The sequence below is a fragment of the Myotis lucifugus genome, unplaced genomic scaffold (assembly GCF_000147115.1).
Source record: "Myotis lucifugus unplaced genomic scaffold, Myoluc2.0 scaffold_1148, whole genome shotgun sequence".
Lineage (NCBI taxonomy): Eukaryota > Metazoa > Chordata > Mammalia > Chiroptera > Vespertilionidae > Myotis > Myotis lucifugus.
This window is the reverse complement of record NW_005872196.1, coordinates 61,172-69,739: the sequence shown is the minus strand read 5'-3', so window position 1 is coordinate 69,739 and position 8,568 is coordinate 61,172. Positions and strand designations below refer to the sequence as shown.

At 49.5% G+C, this 8,568-nt stretch overlaps 1 protein-coding gene across 1 annotated transcript in view; it reads left to right on the top strand.

Moving 5' to 3' along the window:
* The first annotated feature begins 252 nt into the window (after positions 1–252).
* Positions 253–8,568, top strand: part of LOC102442032 (small nuclear ribonucleoprotein-associated protein N) — a 36,204-nt gene continuing 27,888 nt past the window's right edge. The window contains exons 1-2 of the mRNA XM_023748099.1: positions 253–262; positions 660–666. The gene's annotated coding sequence lies outside the window, so the exon portion shown is untranslated. The remainder of the gene's footprint in view (positions 263–659; positions 667–8,568) is intronic.

The window sequence follows — 8,568 nt, the reverse complement described above, 5'->3', positions numbered from 1 at the left end:
AAGGGGACACTGGGTCCCCCCAAAATGTGTCCCCCAAACACGTCTACCCCCTTCGACTATAACGATAAGGACAGTGTTTGTGCTTCAACCGCGTGTTTTGTTTTTCAAACGGCCAGTAGCCTGTGAGGGTAGATTTCCTTTGTTCAAACCGTAGTCTGGCTGCAAAGAAAGGGACCTCAGTTGAGTGACCGTCCGGTTGGTTAAAGCCTGTGTCCGGGTTTGCCAAGCCCCCCTCGTGGGACGAAGCTTTACGATGAAGGGGGTCACCACCCCCCATCGTGGACAGTCATGACGGCCCGAACAGCGAGGCCAGGAGAACCAGGTGGCTGAGTTCAGTCGTCGGGGGCCGTGTGACCTGGAGTTTCGTTGCCGACCTCTCTGGGCCTCCGTGTCCCGGTCTGTGAACGTGTAACCGGACAACCCAGGGGTCCCGGCCGCCTCTCGCTCCTGGAGCCCACTCAGCAGAGACAGGGTCGCATCCCAGAGGAACATTGATTCTAGTCCTGCCGGCTGGAGGGGGCGAGATGGGGGAAATCTGCTCTGCTCCCCCCATCCCCCCCCCATAAACTAGCTGCTTCATCTGGGTAGAAGGACAAAGGGTACGTGCGTACGTGCAGCAGGCAGAATGACAGGCTCGGGAAAGTATGCGAGGGATGAAGGTTACAGGTTGCAGACAATGCGGGCTGGGGGAGGGGGGTGGGGTTTGCAAAGGGCCGGTGCCTCCTGGCGCCTCCGGGCCCAGATCACAGGCCATAGGGGCTGGGGGTTGAAAGGGCGGGCGCCTCCGGGACCAGGAGGCTGTAAATCTTTCCGTGATGGTGGCAGTTCTCGGGACAGGAGGGCGGGCCGCATTCCGCCGTGGGGGCTCCCATGTCCCGGAGCCCACCAGCCCCGGCCAGGCCAGAAAGTGTGCGGTTAACATCCATCTCTCGCATCATGGTAGCTTGGTCCCCACTGTTCTCCTTCGGCCCCTGACGAGAGGGGTGGGGGTAGGAAACGCCTCAACAGAATGAGGGGCTCCCAGGAGCGCAGGCATCAAACCTCGCCGTCCCCACGGCCGCATTGCCTTGAATTTCCGCGTCTGAGCTTGTCATTTCGCCCTGAAAAGGCCTTCCCTGTCTCTGGGGTATCGTTCCCCATACGGTTACCCACGTGGCACCCGTTCACCAAGTTATCTTGTCGATAATTCTGACACAGCGTTTATTTTTGTCCGTAACTCAAAATCGTTTGCCGTCTCAGAATTTTGTGATTTTCAGTTCTGCTTGTTTTAATTCTGAGCCGTTGGGATGAAATTTTCAAAGCTGTTGTTTCATAAAAATATTTATTTTCATGTTACCTGAAATGCTTTTTAGTGAAGTCAACTACATTTTTATTGTCTTTTTTTTTTTAACCTTTTCATTTTGTAACTTTTGGTTTTTTTTTAAGGCAAATATATTCAAAAGACTCGCACAGATGTCCTAATGGCAGCAGAGGTAGCCTGGGGATCCTCCGGGGTCGCCCACACAAAACCCCTTCCCATCTTGTTTTACGTTTTAACATTAACCTGATGTCATCCTTGGTGCTGTAAGAGGGTTGTGTTTCTTTTGTGTCTAAGGATTTCTCGCCCTCCCTCCGAAAGTCTCATTTTCCCAGAGCAGCACATACATTTATTTTTTTTTCTTCACGACGGGGCAGGACTCTGTCTAGCTGCCATTTCAGTGCAAACGCCATAGTCCAGCACTTGCCTTCCATCAAGGGCTTGTGAACGCGGCCTCGGGGTGTCACGGTTTAAGAAAGACCCTCAGGACAGAAGTCCGCCCTCAAACAAAAGGGACAATCCTCTTTTCCTCCTTTCTTCCCCCAAACTTTCCCCCTAAAACCAACCCCGGTGTCTGAGGAAACACCCAGTGTGTGCACCAAGCTCTCCCTGCTTTTCTTTGCTGCTTTGTTTTCAAAAAAGATCCCACACCACGGCTGATGGTGGGATGGAGGCAGATTTTGCCCATCGAGCAGATCTTCCTGGGGGCCGGCGTTGGGGGAGGGGGGGTTGAGACTCTGCAGACCTGGTGGTTGGAATGTGACTGCTTTCTTCTCGTCCTCCAGCCTCCCCCTGTCTGTCCCCACACTTCCGGTGGGGGAGGGGGCTGGGGTGGGTCCCGGCTGGGGGATGGGTTTCCACCGAGGGGTCTGAGCCTGGGCTTCTTTGTTCTTTGCAGCCAGAGGGATACGGGGCTGCGAGTCCCCATGCCGGTGCAGGAGAGAGAGGAGAGAGAGTTCTCTCTCATCGATGTTTCTAACTCTCTATCCCTCTCCCTTCCTCTCTGTAAAAAATCTTCTTTTTAAAAAAAAAAAAATATATATATATTTTTTATTGATTTCAGAGAGGAAGGGAGAGGGAGAGAGAAAGAGAAACATCCATGATGAGAGAGAATCATGGATCGGCTGCCTCCTGCACGCACCACACTGGGGATGGAGCCCGCAACCCGGCATGTGCCCTGACCGGGAATCGAACCATGACCTCCTGGTTCATAGGTCAAGGCTCAACCAGAGCCACGCTGGCCGGGGCTGAAATCCCCTTCTTAGTAAAGAAATCCTTATTGGCTTCTACGAGTTTCTTGATGTCATCGGTTAGTCATTCATTAACTAATGATACTGCACATGGAGCCTCTTGTCTCCTTTCTGTTGACCTCATACAGGATGGCGTTTGGGACGGACAGAGTCCCTCCAGCAACCTTTTCTGTGCCATTTGCGCGTCTGCCTTTTCTCTGTTACCATCTCTAAATCCCAAGGACTGAAAACTTCCTTTAAAGAGAAGAATTACAGAGATCCCCCCATAGGATGTTGTCTCCCTGACATCCCTGTCCGCCAGTCTTCCTCTCCTTTGTATGGCGACCTTTCTAGGACATTTTAAAAATCCTTTCTGATCATTTCCTCCCCTTAATTAACTTTTTTATTTTAGAACAGTTTTATATTTACATAATTATTTCAGAGAGATCCCCTGTAACATATACACTGAGTGGCCAGATGATGATTACCACCCCATCAGTACAATGAAGTGAATTAGTTATGCAAATAATAATAATAATAATAAAACCTTGAGAGGATTGGCTTAGGAAGTTTTCAATATTCAGTATTTTTGGAAGTGTCAATGAAGTACTGATGGGGTGGTCATAATAATCTGGCCACTCTGTGTGTGTGGCCACTCTGTGTGTGTGTGTGTGTGTATACATATATATCAAACATCTTACATCACTGTGGTACATTTGTTATAGTTTCTAAACCAATATGTTGTAATCTTATTATTAACTGAACTCTATACTTCATTCAGATGTCCTGGGTTTCTTCATCATGTCCTCTCCTTGTCCCAGGATAACACAGTACCTTCAGCACACCCATCTCAGATCTCTTCTTTTTAAAAAAAAATATATTTTATTGATTTTTTTTGCAGAGAGGAAGGAAGAGGGATAGAGAGTTAGAAACATCGATGAGAGAGAAACATCGATCAGCTGCCTCCTGCACACTCCCTACTGGGGATGTGCCCGCAACCAAGGTACATGCCCCTGACTGGAATCGAACCTGGGACCCTTCAGTCTGCAGGCTGACGCTCTATCCACTGAGCCAAACCGGTTAGGGCTCTTTTTTTTTAAATATATTTTTATTGATTTCAGAGAGGAAGGTAGAGGGAGAGAGAGAGATAGAAACATCAATGATGATCGAGAATCATGGATTGGCTGCCTCCTGCACACCCCCCACTGGGGATGGAACCCACAACCTGGGCATGTGCCCTTGACCGGAATCCAACCCAGGACCCTTCCGTCCATCAGGTTGACGCTCTATCCACTGAGCCACACCGGCCAGGGCTCAGATCTCTTCTTGCTTGGGAGAAGACTTTGTGTTTTGTGGTCTCAATTTCACTTTTTTCAACGACAGTTTACACTCAGTATGATCGGATTTAGTTGCCTTGACAAGCCTAAGTGGTCACCAGGCAGGGGTTTTTGTAGAAGGTCCCTCCAGTGGAATTTTGAAAATAGTCACTTAGAATGCCCACCTCCTGAAACCTGCTTTCTTCAGAATCACACCGTTCAGTGTGTTTGGGGTCCTCACAGTGAGTGTTTGACAGACACCCCTACGTTCTCACCATCCCGTAAAGAGAACCCAGCGCCCCTCCCTCCCCCATGACCCACCCATCACTAATCCGCTTTCTGTCCCCCTGGGTTTGCCCATTGTGCACGTCTCATATACGTGGATTCCATCAACAGGTGATCTTCCGTGTTTCCGTCACTTCGCGTAACATTCTCGGGGCTCGTTCATTTCCAGGTGGGAGGACCCCTGTCATAGCAGGTACAATCCTAAGGGCCAACCCTTCTGTAGAGTGTTGTTGTTTTTTTTTTAATCTGAAATATAATAATATTACATCCAATGAACATTAATATCTCAAGAAAAAAAAGGATTTTAAGTATAATGATGGTAACCCAAACTGTGCTAACATAGTATATAATATCACACAAGTTGTAGGAAATATTAAAAATCTGCAAATAACAGGATTACTTCTATTATATTCTGAAATCTTTTTTCTCCTCTGGCTCTATTTTTTTTTAAGTTTTAATAACATTTACTTATTTATGTATTTATTCTATTCAGACGTATTTTATTTTCCACCACTTTGTTAATGAGATTTAAAAAATTGTCTCCAAAGAACCAAGGGAAAGTATACATTTAAAACAGCAGAGAATTCTAGAATGGGCCAAGTCAGTCAGCACTTGACAGCAGTGAAGACAGAGAAAACAATAAAGACAATTTATTTGCTCAGCAAGCGGTAAAGTAACTTTGTTTCCTTGCACTAATTGAAACTAACTGTAAACACTTTCTTCACAAGGCCTGGTGTATATCATTAAGGACAGAGATAATGTACCCTTCGTTTTTAAGGTAAGCCTTTCACCTTTGTTAAATATTCTTATGTTAATGACCTTGAGCAGATAGACACAAGGAGTAGGAGAGATTAAAAAAAAATTATACTACCCTGCGGTAAAAAAAGGAGTTCTTACCATTTGCAACAGCGTGGATGGACCTGGAGAGCGTTATGCTAAGTGGAATAAGCCAGTCGGAGAAAGATAAGTACCCCATGATCTCACTCATTTGTGGAATATAATGAACAACATAATCTGATGAACAAAAACAGATCCAGAGACAGAGAAGCATCGACCAGACCGTCAAACCTCAGAGGGAAGGCAGGGGAGGGTGGGGGTCAGGGGAAGAGATCAACCAAAGGACTTGTATGCATGCATATAGGCCTAACCAATGGACACAGACACCCGGGGGGTGAGGGCATGAGCGGGGGGACGCGGGGGTATTGTGGGGATAAGGACACATATGTAATAACTTAATCAATAAAGAAATGTGCCCTCACCGGTTTGGCTCAGGGTAGCAGCAAGAAGAAAATGTGGACTGAAGGGTCCCAGGTTCGATTCCGGCCAAGGGCATGTACCTTGGTTGCGGGCACATCGCCAGTGGGGGGTGTGCAGGAGGCAGCTGATCGGTGTTTCTCTCCCATCGATGTTTCTAACTCTCTATCCCTCTCCCTTCCTCTCTATAAAAAAAATCAATGAAATATATTTTTAAAAAAATAAAAAAATGTTTAAAAAATTATGGTATTTGGTAGCAGCAAGAAGAAAATATGTACGTAGCTTACCATAAACAAGTCATGTTTTTTGAAAAAGGGAAACTTGTGGTCCACATGTCACCTATTGAATGTGTCATCTTGCTCATTACTTAGTATTTGGAAAAAGGCTTTGAAGATGAGAAGTTTTGGCTCTACGTTTGTTCATCCGTTTCTGTTGCTCGTTTTATTCCACAAATGAGTGAGATCATGTGATATTTCTCTTTCTCCGACTGACTGATTTCGCTCAGCGTCATGCTCTCCAGGTCCATCCACGCTGTTGCAAATGGTAAGAATTCCTTCTTTTTTTTTACAGCAGCGTCGTATTCCATTGTGTAGATCCGGGGTCCTCAAACTACGGCCCGTGGGCCACATGCAAATACAAATATTGTATTTGTTCCCGTTTTGTTTTTTCTTTACTTCAAAATAAGATATGTGCAGTGTGCATAGGAATTTGTTCATAGTTTTTTTTTTTAAACTATAGTCCGGCCCTCCACCGGTCTGAGGGACAGTGAACTGGCCCCTTGTTTAAAAAGTTTGAGGACCCCTGGTGTAGATGGACCACGGTTTTCTAATCCACTCATCTGCTGATGGGCACTGAGGCTGTGTCCAGATCGTAGCTATGGGGAATTGTGCTGCTGTGAACACAGGGGTGCCTATGTCCTTTCCGATCGGTGTTTCTGGTTCCTTGGGATGTAGTCCTAGAAGTGGGGTTGCTGGGTCAAACGGGAGTTCCATGGTTAGCTTTTTGAGGCAACTCCATACTGCTTTCCCCGTAGAGCGTGTAGTCCGTATCTAGACCCTGCTCTAAATGTGTGTGTGTCAGTTAATCGTCAACAATCACCGACTGCCATCCATACAATTCTGTCCCATCTTACAGGCAGGAAAAGAAGGCACCGGAAGCCAATCCGCCCAAGGAGGCATTGCGGCATTGCCGTCAGAGCTAGAGCGTGAGTCCGCCTGCATCTGTGCCCCAGGGCTTGTCCGGGGGGGAGGGGGGGTGTGGCTGTAGAGGTGTGTGCTTTCCTGCTCTCTCAGTGTGCGTGCCCACAGAGCCATCCACGCACGATTGATTGATTGATTGATTGATTGTCCATCGCGTTTTCCTAGCCATCCCCGTGATCGGAGTGGACTTCCTATGCCTAGGGCATTGCCTCGCAGTCGTCACTAGGCCAGGGAGGCATATTTTGGGGGTGTCACGTTCTAAACGCCTTCACATGTTACTTCCCTTGAAATGAAAGAACTACTAGAAAGGGCAATTTTTTTTTTTTTGTCGTCAAAACTGTTCAACATTGATCATTCCCAGGGTTCAGCCTAAACCTTCCTTCTTTACGCCGGCCGTATTATATTTTATTGTCTCTGTCTATCCCTTCGGGGAGATAACCATTGGGTTGGGGCTCAGGGTGAGCCCAGGGGATGGAAGTGGAGGTGTAACCAGACAACCCAGGGGTCCGGGCTGCCGGTCACTGCTTGAGGCCACTGATCAGAGACGGGGTTGGATCCTAGGTGAGCGCTGATTCCAGTCCTCTGGGCAGCACAGGAGAGCAGCCGGGCAGCCACAAACACCCCCCATCCCCCCCACCCCCCGCCCTCACCATAAGCCAGCTGCTGCTTTTGGGTAGAAGGACAAAGATTACGTGCGGCAGTAGGAATTGCAGGTATGGAAAAGCAGGCCAGAGGGAAAGGTTACAGGTCACAGGCCATGCGGGCTGCGGGCTGGTCTGCACAGGGCCGGTGCCTCCCGGCGCCCCAGGACCAGATCCCAGGCCATAGGGGCTGCGGGTTGCAAAGGCCAGGCGCCTCTGGCACCAGGTACTTTCAGCCACGAGGCTAAATTTTTCTCTGATGATAAGCGGTTCTCGGAAAAACAGGGTGGGCTGCATTCCGACGCAAACTGCCCCATCCCGGGCTGGAACGGGCTTTTCTCTAACCAGAACAGAACCATGGGGGTGAACAGAGCAGGATTAATATGAATATTTCTGATGGGGGCAGCGGGCCCCCACTCTTCTCCTTCTGCCCCTCACTGTAACCACCTCCCCCAAGGCACACGGTCCCCAGCATTTCACAGTGACCGACCCCTGCAGGGGGGTCTCTTGGGTGTGAGATCATTTGCCACGAGCTTGGGGGGATGGGGAAGGGGTCCGAGCCACTTAATCCCCCAGCGGACAATTGAGAAAAAAGGGAAAGGTATGCAAAACACTATGCAGATGAGCCTGTGGAATCCGGGGCGCAATTTCCCCTGGGGCTTGGGACGATGTCCCGTGCGATGCAGATGCAAACATCCTGGTTCCCAAGCGCCCGTGACACCCCAGGGGCACTCTTGGGGGTGCGGGTGGGGGAGGTGAATCCTTGTTCACTCGTGTTGCAGGGAAGTGCTATTCCCCCCGTCCCTGGATTATTGGTAGACATTCGAATGTTTCCCAGTAAAGGCTCTTGTTTTATAAAGGGATCTAAGTTCTTTTTTTTTTTCCCCTCCCTTTTTTTGGTGGTTGGCGACTTTGATGGAATCGATGGTCTTGGCATTCGTTTGCACAATTTAAAGTAGAAAAAAAGGGAACGGCGGGGGGGATCTCGCTGAATGGGAACCACGGGGGACCTTTGGGTTCTGGGTTCTGCGGGGCGGGGATTGCAATGCCTCGCGTGTCGGCGTCCATCGCTGTCGGGCACCGAGGGCACCGGGCTCGGGTGGGTCTCGGGGTGGGCGGCGGCGCATAAGGGCCGACGGTGCCCGCGGACGTTTACGGGGAAACAGGAATGATGATTTCCTGAACGTGGGACACGCACCGAAAACCGGGGAGCCATTGTCCTGAACCCCCGGGGCGGGGTGCCCCCGGGGCGGGGCGGACCCCCGGTCCCCGGCCCCCGGCCCCCGCGATCGCCCGCAGGCAGTTGCGCAGACGCCTCGGCTCTGCTGCAAGAAGGCGTCACTGCGT